The sequence below is a fragment of the Ranitomeya imitator genome, chromosome 2 (genome assembly GCF_032444005.1).
Source record: "Ranitomeya imitator isolate aRanImi1 chromosome 2, aRanImi1.pri, whole genome shotgun sequence".
Taxonomy (NCBI): Eukaryota; Metazoa; Chordata; class Amphibia; order Anura; family Dendrobatidae; genus Ranitomeya; species Ranitomeya imitator.
The window spans coordinates 454,785,542-454,802,140 of NC_091283.1; the positions used below are offsets into that span (position 1 = coordinate 454,785,542).

Below are 16,599 nucleotides of genomic sequence, written 5' to 3' on the forward strand. Positions count from 1 at the left end.
ATGTTCATTGAAATCAGTAGAATTTCTGTGTAATTTACAGGTGTATTGGATTCTCTGGAGTGAGAGATGCTCTTTGTAACATTTCTCTAGCTAAAGTTTAGGAGTCAGAAACAGGGATCCCTTTTCTCAATTTTTTTATAATTTACTAATGCTGCCATGAAGTATTCAATTTACTTCCTGTGTCACAACAGGTGACATGGAGTATGACATGGAGCCCATTAAAATGAATATGAGGCACAAGCAATCAGCTGCAATCCGTCACTAACTTATTATTTTCCCTGCAGCACTCCTACAGGAGAGATAAAGTATTACATGGTGCCCATTAAGATCATTAGGATTTCTCTGTTTTGTACAGACATGCTGCATTGTAACCTCTCTCCTCTCTCGCTAATAGGGATCTAAACAGAAGACCACCATGTGGGTTGTCTATAATATACAACCCCTTTGAAGAAGGGAATATAGGATTAGAAAATATGGGTTCTTTCTTTCAAAACCCGCGCCACATCTGTCAGCAGGTCATGAGTGGTGTTACAGGGATAGTCACTTCAATGAAGATGAGTTGCAATACCAGACATAACCTGCTGACCGGTATGGCACTGTTTCCTTGACCTTATCAATCCCTCTAGGAATATAGACCCTGGTTGTATTCAGGCTCTGATCATCTGCAGCGCCCCAGAGACCTGGTCGTTGCAGTATGGCGCTCTGCCGCTAAGGGGAGCAGCGGTATGTCTGATGGCACTAAGGAGTTCTCCTGATCAGGTATCACCAGAACACATTACACTTCACACTCCGGCCACTAGGGGGAGAAAAAGGCTTTATTTATTGGGCCACTCCTCACACTGGTAAAACTAGGGGCTGGGGAGGAAGTTAGTAAGAAGCTGACTGGGTTGGAACCAGGCAACATCCCGTGGCAGGGGGTGTTGCAGGGAGAAGGCGTGGGAACCTGGCAGGTGCCTAGCGAACAGAACAGAACGTGACGGAACCGCGCCTGCACACGCTGCGGCGGTATCCTAAGAAAGAGACACGAAGGGAAGGATATTGTGGAACCGTGTAAATGAGATCAAGCACAAAGGAGAGCCAGTAAGAGACGAGCCGAGAGAGAGAAAGGCAACATCTTACTGAGGCGCGTAGTCGGTGGCCGGAACACCGTAGGAGTAACTGACTTCAGGCCTTACTTCAAACTTCGCTGGACAGTCAGTCACAGGTTGGCTGTCTACCTTCTACACCTACGAAGACATAGGGGGCAACATTAGGAGAGGGGCGTCTCTAGGGTCCCAGAAGACCTCCAAGCCTTCCCGTCATGCGGGTGGCGTCCTAGCCATAACATACCTGGGGGACGTTAGAAACTAGTAACATCTGGAACCAAAGAACGAGAGAGAGCTGTAGAGAACGAACGAACGAGAACAGCAGTTGTAAGGACTATTCTGAATGCTCAGCAGGATAGGACTACAACACACAGGCGCTAGTGGTAGGCAACGATTTCCATCTGTGAAGGAAACTCTGGATGTGCCCATCGGACCGGCCGGTCTCTGAAAGCCCTGTTAAACATACTCTGGATAGAGGATCTTGAAGCCTTCAGTAAAGAGGTAAAGAGACTGCAACCTTGTGTCCTCATTATTGACTGTACCTCACACCATCACCATCCACCTTACTGGGAAGCCCTGGGGACATACTTCACCTGTGGGAAGGTATACCACCCAGCTGCCATTCCATCACCCCAGTGGACCCCATAGCAGCATCGGTCACCCTGACCGAACACCACAGATGGTGTCACGAACCCCTGACAGACTGCAATACTACTTTCATTGGACGCCCCTTAGCAGGGTCGCGGACCGGGTCTAACCACCGTGACAGCCTCAGAACCGAACCAGAGAGGCCCGGTACCGAAACGCGTGGCCCTGTGTCTGGGGGCGCTCCAACTTGGCGTCACGAACAGGATCGTACTTAAGCCTGAAGAATTGGGTCATGTGTGCCTTGAAACTGTGATTGAAACGTGCTGGACTGTGATTTATTGTAAAGGCTGTGTACTGCTATTGTCGCAAGATTCCCGCCAAAACTGCCGCCATTATAGCGCCACGAGGAGTGCAAGAGAAGTAGAAGGGCGTGGAAGTGGGCGTGAGTAAGCTGGAGAGCGCGAAAGATAATGGCCACCCAGTCTAAATATTTCTGCACCTTGAGGGCGTGTCCGTCAGCAGCAGAGATCCGCCTCCTGATCCTCAGTGGAGGGCGGAGACAAAGAAAACGAAACCGCCCACGAAGGAGAGAGCGGGAAAAGGACAAGGAGGGAGAAGAACTGAACCACGTGGGAGACGCCATGGCCAGCCGACCGGGATCGGGATCGGTGTGTGGGGTCGGAGCAGAGGACTCCCCCAGCTACCCAGGGAGATACCGCGGCCAGGCGTCACCTGTTGGCCCCGACTTCCTGCAGGCTGGAGTGGACGAGCTCAGCGATCGACTCCGGCGGACGCAGCTGAGCACTGAGGCCGGGTGGAAGGAGATCGTCACCGGGGGCCTCATCAGATGTCTGTCGGCAGCCTCGTGTGGTCCAGAGCAAGAAAGAAGTTCCAGGGCTCCGAAGCCAGAAAGCAAGGTCCTGCCGGAAAGCGAGCTACTGCAAACAGAGATGACAACGCCGCAGCGCAAGGCCCCGCAGTCAGCGTTCCAGATCCCAGCGGAGACGGAGCAGGCCGACCCCGAGGACATCGTGGTGGCAGGTAAGAACGCTGACCCTGCCCCAGTGACAGAAGACCTACTGATAAGCTCCGTAGCAGCGCCACCTGCTGCCATGACTAAGACTAACTCTGAACTGACAAATCCTGATACTACTACCACAGTGGGCATTATTGCCACTACTGAACCTACTACCAAAAGTGACATTCGAACCCAGATTATACCTGAACAACCGATTAGTGACATTGATACCGTATCGGATGAGAAAAGAGATATGCAAAGCCATAAGGCCCCCATCTGGAGTGAGGGAGCCCCTTATGTGGCACCTGGTAGCCGCCAGTATCCAGCTGGGCTACTCCGACCGGTGCTACCTCCTGACTTACAGTAGCAAACCTCGAAAACCCGAAGATGTAAATAGTTAACTGTTTCCTGCTGTTGCTGCTACTTTAAACCCGACCAGGGTTATTTCTTAAAGGGGTCCCTTTGTTTACCTGGGATCCCTAATGTTTTCTATTTCCTTTCTATGTTTGCACAAAGTTCATCACTGTTTAAAAGACTGCCGGATCATGGACGGTGAATGATTCAAAACTGTTTTTGTATAGAGTTTGCACCTTCTTAAAGGTGCTCCCTACTGGTTTTACAAGCGAGAGAAGACTTTGCGAAGATGATGCTTAGAGATATGACGCAGAAGGTCTTGCTTTCGGTGGACTGGCAGACAGAGAGAGAATCTGCACTACCTACTAGAGACTTGGGTCCATCTTAAAGGGAATGATTACATGATGGCTTTAATAAAAGTTGAACGTTAATAATGTTAAAATTTAGAAAGTTTGATAATGTTAATAAAGATTGAGGACAGGAAAGTTTGAAGTGAACCCGTAGGGGTTAGAGAGAGAGTCCTCCTGAGAGATGTAGAAAGATGGTCGGCACAATGGCAGTAAGCTCAGCCAAGGAGCTAGGCGGTCCTGCATTGGTGAAGTTGGAACGGAAAGAGAAGTTGAGTTATTTAGTATTTTATGGTAGGCCTTTAGTGGGTTCAGCGTATACGCCCTTAAAGGGAAATGTTAACTTAATGTTCAGAATTTGCACTTAGTAGAACACCCGGCTGGGTACTGAGAGTTATTTATAGTCAAAATGTTATTTAAAAATATTTAACCTTGTTTTTGTTTGTAACGTTCAAGTGTCCTTACCTCCCATAAAGGGAAGCACCTTTTCTATTTACTTGTTCTAAGCATTCCAAAAATTTGTATGTCTTTTGCTGTATTATATTGTTGTTCTTCTTCCCAGTCCAGGAGTACTGGATTTAACTGGGGGGGAGTGCAGCGCCCCAGAGACCTGGTCGTTGCAGTATGGCGCTCTGCCGCTAAGGGCAGCAGCGGTATGTCTGATGGCACTAAGGAGTTCTCCTGATCAGGTATCACCAGAACACATTACACTTCACACTCCGGCCACTAGGAGGAGAAAAAAGCTTTATTTATTGGGCCACTCCTCACACTGGTAAAACTAGGGGCTGGGGAGGAAGTTAGTCAGAAGCTGACTGGGTTGGAACCAGGCAACATCCCGTGGCAGGGGGTGTTGCAGGGAGAAGGCACAGGGGGGTCCCTGTCAGGCGTGGGAACCTGGCAGGTGCCTAGCGAACAGAACAGAACGTGACGGAACCGCGCCTGCACACCCTGCGGCGGTATCCTAAGAAAGAGACACGAAGGGAAGGATATTGTGTAAATGAGATCAAGCACAAAGGAGAGCCAGTAAGAGTCGTGCCGAGAGAGAGAAAGGCAACATCTTACTGAGGCACGTAGTCGGTGGCCGGAACACCGTAGGAGTAACTGACTTCAGGCCTTACTTCAAACTCCGCTGGACAGTCAGTCATAGGTTGGCTGTCTACCTTCTACACCTACGAAGACATAGGGGGCAACATTGGGAGAGGGGCGTCTCTAGGGTCCCGGAAGACCTTCAAGCCTTCCCGTCATACGGGTGGCGTCCTAGCCATAACATACCTGGAGGACGTTAGAAACTAGTAACATCTGGAACCAAAGAACGAGAGAGAGCTGTAGAGAACGAACGAACGAGAACAGCAGTTGTGAGGACTATTCCGAATGCTCAGCAGAATAGGACTACAACACACAGGCGCTAGTGGTAGGCAACGATTTCCATCTGTGAAGGAAACTCTGGATGTGCCCATCGGACCGGCCGGTCTCTGAAAGCCCTGTTAAACGTACTCTGGATAGAGGATCTTGAAGCCTTCAGTAAAGAGGTAAAGAGACTGCAACCTTGTGTCCTCATTATTGACTGTACCTCACACCATCACCATCCACCTTACTGGGAAGCCCTGGGGACATACTTCACCTGTGGGAAGGTATACCATCCAGCTGCCATTCCATCACCCCAGCGGACCCCACAGCAGCGTCGGTCACCCTGACAGAACACCACAGGTGGCGTCACGAACCCCTGACAGACTGCAATACTACTTTCATTGGATGCCCCTTAGCAGGGTCGCGGACCGGGTCTAGCCACCGTGACAGCCTCAGAACCGAACCAGAGAGGCCCGGTACCGAAACGCGTGGCCCTGTGTCTGGGGGCGCTCCACATCTATCATCGACTCTGTCATTCAGAACATTTTGTTCTGCCATATAAAGTCCCCTTAATGAGTGCCGAAATGCAACCCCCAGGAAATGTAATGGCTCTATTTAAAGCAGACTGAACTTTTAGCGTAATTTATATTATAAAACGGAATAATCAGTTTCAATTACCATCAGCCGAGCGTCATAATTGGCTGTAACTGGCATCAATTTGGCAAATGTTTCACCATCAGCAGTGATAACTGTTAACGATGATACATTACTAATGAGCAAAATTAAATCTAGAAATAAATGCGATCTGTGTAACAGGGGGGCGCGACATATAGACCATCTCATAATGCACTTCAAGCGCAAGCTCCCCTCAGTCACAGACCGTTAGGGGCAATAGATAACACCAGGGGCGGACATATCATTGGTGAAGCCTGGGAAGCCATACAGGGGTACAAGAGGTAAAGGGGCTCACTACCATCTCCAAACCAGGAGGAATTATTCATTATGACGAGGTATTGGATTGCAAAAGGCCCATATATTGTCCTTACACAGGGGTCTTCTTCTGTCTGTGTCCGCAAGTGTATAGCACTGTATGAGCAACAAAGTCCATAGTGGCTAACATTTCAGCCCCAAGCCACCCCTCCAAAGGAATGCCCCAATCCCTCCAGGACCCTCGTATCCTCCCCAGTAATGTACCCACCCCCTAGGAATGCCTATTTTTGTGCAGGGTTGCATAGCCCAATAGTCCCGTATACATAATAATTTATAAGAGAATAAGAGGTATATGTTCTCCATTTTCAAGATCTCTGCTTACTATCAGTGAATTAATGCATTCTAGATCGTAGAGAGTGGATAGATTGCAGTAAACCCACATTTGTGAGAACTATTAGGTCTGTACAGGTTTTCAGCTTCTAGATCAGACTTGTACAATCGGCCTGTGGGCCACATATAGACAGAAAATGGCTGTCTGATAGGTTAACTATATTTGAACAGTCACACACAGAAGAGTAGTGGCAGCAGCTGAGGAGCAGGGACTGGCATATCTCTGGAGGCCTCATGTACCAGGAGAATGGGGTCTCTTAACCCATTTGGCACTCCAGAGAGGAGTATGTGAATTAGACACGTGGCTTTCCTCCTGAGTCTGTGGCTCCACTGTAGTTTATGTGAATTCAGAAACAGTTTGTGTTAGTTTATGTGAGTACAGGCAGTAAGCAAAAAACCTCTGCTCTTGTGTACACGCATCAGCTCTTCCTCTTTAAGGCCTCCTTCACACATCAGTGTCTCCAATACGTGGGGTGACACTTACACGCATAGACTCATTCAAATCAATGGGTCTGTGAGCATGTCAGTCTGTTTCCACTGACCGTGGGTCCATGTGTAAAACACGCTGACATGTCCGTTTTTTTATCAGCAACACGGGCTGCAAAGCATGCCTGGGAAAAAGCAGTACAGTTCATTTTGTTCCCAGGTGCCGGGTGCTGAATCCTTATAATAATAATAATAATCTTTATTTTTATATAGCGCTAACATATTCTGCATCGCTTTACAGACATTATCATCGCTGTCCCCAATAGGGCTCACAATTTAGATTCCCTATCAGTATGTCTTTGGAATGTGGGAGAAAACGGGAGAACCCGGAGGAAACCCACACAAACACGGAGAGAACATACAAACTCTTTGCAGATGTTGTCCTTGGTGGGGTTTGAACCCAGGACTCCAGCGCTGCAAGGCTGCAATGCTATTGGAGCACCCAGGGCCGCCATCAGGGCATTACAGCCGTTACTGCTGTATGGGGCCCGGTCAGCAGCAGTACACAGAGGGGCCCGCAGATCCGGGGCCCCACTGTTGTGCTTCTACTGATTGGGCCCCATCATGCACTAAAATACTGTGCAGTGCGGTGCACAGGTCGGCGCTGGGGCCCGGGAGCCTTCTTGGAGCTGTGCACGGCCGTCTCACCTAGTCGGCTGCGCAGCTCCTGCTCGGCTGTAGCTAGAATGTATGGGCTCCCTGCAGGTCCTGACTACAGCCCATACATTCTAGCCATCTCAGTCGTGAATGTGCTAGAATGCAGGGGCTCCTGTCAGGTACTTTCAGCAGCCCATACATTCTAGCTGCTGCTTCACTGCTGGAAACACTAGACGCCCCGGGAACGACTGAGGTAAGTATAAAAAACATTTTGCTTTTTTAAATGGGTGAGGTGGGGGGGAGTGAGACTGCAGATGATGAAGTGTGTTTTAGGGAGTACTGCACATGAAATGATAGGGGACTGCAGATGAAGTGAAGGGGGATAGGGGACTGCAAATGATGATGTGGGGGGTGATGGGGACTGCAAATGATGTGGGGGGACTGCAAATGATGATGTGGGGGTGATGGGGACTGCAAATGATGATGTGGGGGTGATGTGGACTGCAAATGATGATGTAGGGATGATGGGGACTGCAAATGATGGGGTGATGGGGACTGCAAATGATGATGTGGAGGTGATGGGGACTGCAAATGATGTGGGGGTGATGGGGACTGCAAATGATGTGGGGGGACTGCAAATGATGATGTGGGGGTGATGGGGACTGCAAATGATGATCTGGGGGTAATGTGGACTGCAAATGATGATGTGGGTGTGATGGGGACTGCAAATGATGTGGGGGTGATGGGGACTGCAAATGATGTGGGGGGACTGCAAATGAAATGACGGGGGGATAGGTGTTGTGAATTCTGTTGTCGAACTCCCTCCTGTGGTCGTGACTCACTCTATACCCTACACTCTAAACTCTATACCCTACACTCTACACTCTATACCCTACACTCTATAACATACACTCTATACCCTACACTCTATACCATACACTCTACACTCTATACCCTACACTCTATACCATACACTCTACACCAAGAAGGATGGTTCTTTGAGACTTTGTATTGATTACCGCCTTCTTAATAAGATCACAGTCAAATTTCAGTATCCTTTGCCGCTGCTGTCTGATTTATTTGCTCGGATTAAGGGGGCTAGTTGGTTCACCAAGATAGATCTCCGTGGTGCGTATAATCTTGTGCGAATTAAACAGGGTGATGAATGGAAAACGGCATTTAATACGCCCGAGGGCCATTTTGAGTACCTGGTTATGCCATTCGGGCTTTCTAATGCTCCATCTGTGTTTCAGTCCTTTATGCATGACATCTTCCGAGAGTACCTGGATAGATTCATGATTGTATATTTGGATGACATTTTGGTCTTTTCGAATGATTGGGAGTCTCATGTGAAGCAGGTCAGAATGGTGTTCCAGGTCCTTCGTGCGAATTCCTTGTTTGTGAAGGGGTCAAAGTGTCTCTTTGGAGTTCAGAAGGTTTCATTTTTGGGTTTCATTTTTCCCCTTCTACTATCGAGATGGACCCTGTTAAAGTTCAGGCCATTTACGATTGGACTCAGCCGACATCTGTGAAGAGCTTGCAGAAGTTCCTGGGCTTTGCTAATTTTTATCGTCGCTTCATCGCTAATTTTTCCAGTATTGCTAAACCGTTGAATGATTTGACCAAGAAAGGTGCTGATGTGGTCAATTGGTCCTCTGCGGCTGTAGAGGCTTTTCAGGAGTTGAAGCGTCGTTTTGCTTCTGCCCCTGTGTTGTGCCAGCCAGATGTTTCGCTCCCTTTTCAGGTTGAGGTTGATGCTTCTGAAATTGGAGCAGGGGCTGTTTTGTCACAAAGAAATTCTGATTGCTCGGTGATGAAACCCTGTGCCTTCTTTTCTAGAAAATTCTCGCCTGCTGAGCGCAATTATGATGTGGGCAATCGGGAGTTGTTGGCCATGAAGTGGGCATTCGAGGAGTGGCGACATTGGCTTGAAGGAGCTAAACGTCGCGTGGTGGTCTTGACGGATCACAAGAATTTGACTTATCTCGAGTCTGCCAAACGGTTGAATCCTAGACAGGCTCGATGGTCGCTCTTCTTCTCCCGTTTTGATTTTGTGGTTTCATACCTTCCGGGATCTAAGAATGTGAAGGCTGACGCCCTGTCAAGGAGTTTTGTGCCTGACTCTCCGGGTGTTCCGGAGCCGGCGGGTATTCTTAAAGAAGGGGTAATTTTGTCTGCCATTTCCCCTGATTTGCGGCGTGTGCTGCAAAAGTTTCAGGCTGATAGACCTGACCGTTGTCCTACGGAGAAACTGTTTGTCCCTGATAGATGGACTAGTAGAGTTATCTCTGAGATTCATTGTTCAGTGTTGGCTGGTCATCCTGGAATCTTTGGTACCAGAGATTTGGTGGCTAGATCCTTTTGGTGGCCTTCTTTGTCACGGGATGTGCGTTCTTTTGTGCAGTCCTGTGGGACTTGTGCTCGGGCTAAGCCCTGCTGTTCTCATGCCAGTGGGTTGCTTTTGCCCTTGCCGATCCCGAAGAGGCCCTGGACGCATATTTCCATGGATTTTATTTCTGATCTCCCTGTTTCTCAAAAGATGTCGGTCATTTGGGTGGTTTGTGATCGCTTCTCTAAGATGGTCCATTTGGTACCCTTATCTAAATTGCCTTCCTCCTCTGATTTGGTGCCATTGTTTTTCCAGCATGTGGTTCGTTTGCATGGCATTCCAGAGAACATCGTCTCGGACAGAGGTTCCCAGTTTGTTTCGAGGTTTTGGTGGTCCTTTTGCGCTAAGATGGGCATTGATTTGTCTTTTTCTTCGGCTTTCCATCCTCAGACTAATGGCCAAACCGAACGAACTAATCAGACTTTGGAGACATATCTGAGATGCTTTGTTTCTGCTGATCAGGATGATTGGGTGTCCTTCTTGCCTTTGGCTGAGTTCGCCCTTAATAATCGGGCCAGCTCGGCTACTTTAGTTTCTCCTTTTTTCTGTAATTCTGGTTTCCATCCTCGTTTCTCTTCAGGGCAGGTTGAGCCTTCGGACTGTCCTGGTGTGGATGCGGTGGTGGACAGGTTGCAGCAGATTTGGACTCATGTGGTGGACAATTTGAGATTGTCCCAGGAGAAGGCTCAACGTTTCGCTAACCGCCGGCGTTGTGTTGGTCCCCGACTTCGTGTTGGGGATTTGGTTTGGTTGTCATCTCTTCACGTTCCTATGAAGGTTTCCTCTCCTAAGTTTAAGCCTCGTTTCATTGGGCCATATAAGATTTCTGAAGTTCTTAATCCTGTGTCATTTCGTTTGGACCTTCAGGCTTCTTTTGCCATCCATAATGTGTTCCATAGGTCGTTGTTGCGGAGATACGTGGCGCCTATGGTTCCCTCCGTTGATCCTCCTGCCCCGATGTTGGTCGAGGGGGAGTTGGAGTATGTGGTGGAGAAGATTTGGGATTCTCGTGTTTCGAGACGGAAACTCCAGTACCTGGTCAAGTGGAAGGGTTATGGTCAGGAGGATAATTCCTGGGTTTTTGCCTCTGATGTTCATGCTGCCGATCTTGTTCGTGCCTTTCATTTGGCTCATCCTGATCGGCCTTGGGGCTCTGGTGAGGGTTCGGTGACCCCTCCTCAAGGGGGGGTACTGTTGTGAATTCTGTTGTCGAACTCCCTCCTGTGGTCGTGAGTGGTACTTCGGCGAGTTCTGTCTATGGGCTCCCTCTGGTGGCTATGAGTGAAGCTGCTGCTTCTGCAGTTCCTTACACAGGTGACGTGGGTTATCCTTTGGTTGGCTGCTGTATTTAACTCCTCTCAGATCGTTACTCCATGCCAGCTGTCAATGTTTTTGCATTTGTTCAGTTCGCTCCTGGATCTCTCTGGTGACCTGCCTTCTCCTGCAGAAGCTAAGTTCCTGATAGTCATTATTTGTTCTCTGTTTTCTTGTCCAGCTGGTTTTCATGATTTTGTCTTGCTAGCTGGAAGCTCTGGGATGCAGAGTGGCCCCTCTGCACCGTGAGTCGGTGCGGAGGTCTTTTTTGCACACTCTGCGTGGTCTTTTGTAGGTTTTTGTGCTGATCGCAAAGTTACCTTTCCTATCCTCTGTCTATTTAGTAAGTCTGGCCTCCCTTTGCTGAAACCTGTTTCATTTCTGCGTTTGTGACTTTCATCTTTACTCACAGTCAATATATGTGGGGGGCTTCCTTTACCTTTGGGGAATTTCTCTGAGGCAAGGTAGGCTTTATTTTCTATCTCTAGGGCTAGATAGTTCTTAGGCTGTGACGAGGCGCCTAGGTCTGGTCAGGAGCGCTCCACGGCTTTTTCTAGTGTGTGTGATAGGATTAGGGCTTGCGGTCAGCAGAGCTCCCACATCCCAGAGCTCGTACTGTATGAGGTTTAACTATCAGGTCATTCCGGGTGCTCCTAACCACCAGGTCATAACAGATAGGGGACTAAATGATGAAGTGGGGGTGATGGGGACTGCACATGAAGTGAGTGTGAGGGACGTGGACAGCAATTGAATTGAAGGTGGGGGTGGGAAGAGCAAATGGTGTATTGAAGGTAGGGAGAGCAAATAATGAATTCTGAGGGTGGAGAAGAGCAATTGATAATGAATAGAGGGTGGGAGAGAGAGAAGACATGGCAATGAATTGAGGCAGAAGGGGCATGTAACTATAATGAATTGGGGTAAGGGTTAGAGCGGGAGGTAAATAGTGGGGTCATTGAGGATAAAGTGACTGGTAATAAATTTGGAGAAAGAATACAGGTGCTAATTAATTTATATATTACATGGGGAAAGTGGCTATATACAGATAGTGGGGGCACAGTGGCGGATTATAATTTATATTTGGAATGTTGGGTTGCATAATAACCAATTATATGTTAATGGTGGGTGAATGTCTGTAGTCAGATGTGTAGTGTAGAAGAAAGGGAAAAAATGGGGAATGTGCTCTGGAAGCGGTGCTCTAGATAACTGTGTTATTTTATGCAGAGACGAGTCCTGGCAGAAAGAAGTGATAGCGGTCTGCACTGGATTAAAAAGAAACGCAAAGATGAAGGACTTTAGCTAGAGACGTCACTGATGAGTATGTTACCTGTACACTGACACCATACACTGTATACTGTATACAGAGCTCCTGTGTATAATGTCGCTGGTGATCACTATATTATCTGTACACTATAGACTATATACAGAGCTCCTGTGTATAATGTCACTAGTGATCGCTGTATTACATGTACACTGTACTCTATATACAGAGCTCCTGTGTATAATGTCATTGGTGATCCCTGTATTACCTGTACACTGACACTATATAAAGAGCTCCTGTGTATAATGGCATCAGTGACCACTGTATTACCTGTACACACACTGCATACTAAGTACAGATCTCCTGTGTATAATGGCACTTATGGTGATAGTATTTTTTTTAAATTAATGATCAGTATTGTACTATTCAGTAACAATGTGGTGGTAATATGTTGTCCGGCCATGGTGTAGCGGTATTTGTTCCTTGTATGTGCTAGTATTCGGTCACTGTGTGGTGGTAATATGTGGTCTGTTCATGTTGTGTTGGTATTTGTTCCTTGTATGTAGTTGGTCACCATGTGATGGTAATATGTGGTCTGGACATGCTGCGGTGGTATTTGTCCCTTGTATGTGATATTGTTCAGTCACTGTGGTGGTAATATGTGGTCTGCACATGGTATGGTGGTATTTGTTCCTTGTAGATAGTATTATAGGTCACTATGTGGTGATAATATGGTGTCTGGTCATGGTGTTGTGGTATTTGTCCCTTGTATGTGGTATTATTGGTCATTTGAAAAATTGAAAAATAAATAAAAATACACCTAAATTGTACTGCATATTTTAACAAATGTTTAATAGGTTAGATTAGAGTAGGGCCCGGCCAAAAGAGTCTACCTTGTTGTCGTCTCAGATTAAAAAAAACCTTTTGGCCAAAACAAAAGCTGCTGGCTATGTGTTTGATCTGGTGATGGGAACTGTTAATGTGTGATTTGTGAGAAGTGGAGTTTTGCCAAGAGACAGCGGTGGGGCTGTGGACAGTTCGAGGGGTGGAGGCGGGGCTGGGGTGGAGCCTGGGCGGAGTTTTAAGGGGGCCCTGAAAATGTTGCCAGTATGGGGCCCTGAAATTGCTAGTGGCAGCCCTGGGAGCACCCCCAAGGGCTATAGCGTACTCGGTACCGGGTCCTTCAGTTCTCAGGGGGATGTCACGGTGGCTGACCCGGTCCGTGGCCCTGGGACGTCCATGTAAAAGGGAAAGGTCTTTAAAGGGGAAATGTTCATGAGGACGCCACCTGTGGTATTCGGTCAGGGTGACCGACGCTGCTTAGGGGTCCGTTGGGGTGATGTTATGGCAGCTAGATGGTATGCCTTCCCACAGGTCAAGTGTGTCCCCTGTTGTGAATTCTGTTGTCGAGCTCCCTCCTGTGGTCATGAGTGGTACTTCGGCTGGTTCTGTCCATGGGCTTCCTCTGGTGGTTGTGAGTGGGGCTGCGGCTTCTGAGTTTCCTTCCACAGGTGACGAGGTTAATTCGTTAGCTGGCTGCTCTATTTAACTCCACTTAGATCATTGCTCCATGCCACCTGTCAATGTTCCAGTATTGGTCTAGTTCACTCCTGGATCGTTCTTGTGACCTGTCTTCCCAGCAGAAGCTAAGTTCCTGCTTGTTTTTCTCTGTTTGCTATTTTTCTGTCCAGCTTGCTATTTTGATTTTTGTCTTGCTTGCTGGAAGCTCTGGGACGCAGAGGGAGCGCCTCCGCATCGTGAGTCGGTGCGGAGGGTCTTTTTGCGCCCTCTGCGTGGTCTTTTTGTAGTTTTTTGTGCTGACCGCAAAGTTACCTTTCCTATCCTCAGTCTGTTCAGTAAGTCGGGCCTCACTTTGCTAAATCTATTTCATCTCTGTGTTTGTAATTTTCATCTTTACTCACAGTCATTATATGTGGGGGGCTGCCTTTTCCTTTGGGGAATTTCTCTGAGGCAAGGTAGGCTTTATATTTCTATTTTTAGGGCTAGCTAGTTTCTTAGGCTGTGTCGAGTTGCATAGGGAGCGTTAGGAGCAATCCACGGCTATTTCTAGTGTGTGTCATAGGATTAGGGACTGCGGTCAGCAGAGTTCCCACGTCTCAGAGCTCATCCTATATTATTAGTAACTATCAGGTCATTCCGTGTGCTCTTAACCACCAGGTCCATTATTGTCCTAACCACCAGGTCATAACAGTACAGGTGGCCCAAAGTATTAATGCATCTCAATAGAGAGATAAGAGAAGTTCTGAGACCATTTTTTTTTCTTTGCAGTGTGTTTTGTCTCTCTTTTCCCCTTTACCTCTGGGTGGTTCAGGATACAGGTGTAGATATGGACATTCAAGGTCTGTCCTCTTGTATGAATAATCTCACTGCAAGGGTACAAAACATTCAAGATTTTGTGGTTCAGAATCCGATGTTAGAGCCTAGGATTCCAATTCCTGATTTGTTTTTTGGGGATAGATCTAAGTTTCTGAATTTCAAAAATAATTGTAAATTGTTTCTTGCTTTGAAACCTCGCTCCTCCGGTGACCCTGTTCAACAAGTGAAAATCATTATTTCTTTGTTACGTGGCGACCCTCAAGACTGGGCATTTTCCCTTGCGCCAGGAGATCCGGCATTGCGTGATGTTGATGCGTTTTTTCTGGCGCTCGGATTGTTTTATGATGAACCAAATTCAGTGGATCAGGCAGAGAAAATCTTGCTGGCTCTGTATCAGGGTCAGGATGAGGTAGAGATATATTGTCAGAAGTTTAGGAAGTGGTCTGTACTCACTCAGTGGAATGAATGTGCCCTGGCAGCAATTTTCAGAAAGGGTCTCTCTGAAGCCCTTAAGGATGTCATGGTGGGATTTCCCTTGCCTGCTGGTCTGAATGAGTCTATGTCTTTGGCCATTCAGATTGATCGACGCTTGCGTGAGCGTAAAGCTGTGCACCATTTGGCGGTATTATCTGAGCATAGACCTGAGCCTATGCAGTGTGATAGGACTTTGACCAGAGCTGAACGGCAAGAACACAGACGTCGGAGTAGGCTGTGTTTTTACTGTGGTGATTCCACTCATGCTATCTCCGATTGTCCTAAGCGCACTAAGCGTTTCGCTAGGTCTGCCACCATTGGTACGGTACAGTCGAAATTTCTTTTGTCCGTTACTCTGATTTGCTCTTTGTCATCCTATTCTGTTATGGCATTTGTGGATTCAGGCGCTGCCCTGAATTTGATGGACTTGGAGTTTGCCAGGCGCTGTGGTTTTTTCTTGGAGCCCTTGCAGTATCCTATTCCATTGAGAGGAATTGATGCTACGCCTTTGGCCAAGAATAAGCCTCAGTACTGGACCCAATTGACCATGTGCATGGCTCCTGCACATCAGGAGGATATTCGCTTTTTGGTGTTGCATAATCTGCATGATGTGGTCGTTTTGGGGTTGCCATGGCTACAGGTCCATAATCCAGTATTGGATTGGAAATCTATGTCTGTGTCCAGCTGGGGTTGTCAGGGGGTACATGGTGATGTTCCATTTTTGTCTATTTCGTCATCCACCCCTTCTGAAGTCCCGGAGTTTTTGTCAGATTACCGGGATGTATTTGATGAGCCCAAATCCAGTGCCCTACCTCCTCATAATGATTGCGATTGTGCTATCAATTTGATTCCTGGTAGTAAGTTTCCTAAGGGCCGACTGTTCAACTTATCTGTGCCAGAGCACGCCGCTATGCGGAGTTATGTAAAGGAATCCTTGGAGAAGGGTCATATTCGCCCGTCGTCGTCACCATTGGTAGCAGGGTTCTTTTTTGTGGCCAAGAAGGATGGTTCTTTGAGACCTTGTATTGATTACCGCCTTCTTAATAAGATCACAGTCAAATTTCAGTACCCTTTGCCGCTGCTGTCTGATTTATTTGCTCGGATTAAGGGGGCTAGTTGGTTCACCAAGATAGATCTTCGTGGTGCGTATAATCTTGTGCGTATTAAACAGGGCGATGAATGGAAAACAGCATTTAATACGCCCGAGGGCCATTTTGAGTACCTGGTTATGCCATTCGGGCTTTCCAATGCTCCATCAGTATTTCAGTCCTTTATGCATGACATATTCCGAGAGTACCTGGATAAATTCCTGATTGTATATTTGGATGATATTTTGGTCTTCTCGGATGATTGGGAGTCTCATGTAAAGCAGGTCAGAATGGTGTTCCAGGTCCTTCGTGCGAATTCTTTGTTTGTGAAGGGGTCAAAGTGTCTCTTTGGAGTTCAGAAGGTTTCATTTTTGGGTTTCATTTTTTCCCCTTTTATTATCGAGATGGACCCTGTTAAAGTCCAGGCCATTTATGATTGGACTCAGCCGACATCTGTGAAGAGTCTGCAAAAATTCCTGGGCTTTGCTAATTTTTATCGTCGCTTCATCAGTAATTTTTCTAGTGTTGCTAAACCGTTGACTGATTTGACCAAGAAGGGTGCTGATGTGGTCAATTGGTCTTCTGCAGCTGTGGAGG

General features: G+C 47.5%; 1 protein-coding gene across 1 annotated transcript in view; it reads right to left on the reverse strand.

Moving 5' to 3' along the window:
• Positions 1–16,599, reverse strand: part of COL20A1 (collagen type XX alpha 1 chain) — a 168,603-nt gene that overhangs the window by 121,190 nt on the left and 30,814 nt on the right. The window lies entirely within an intron of this gene.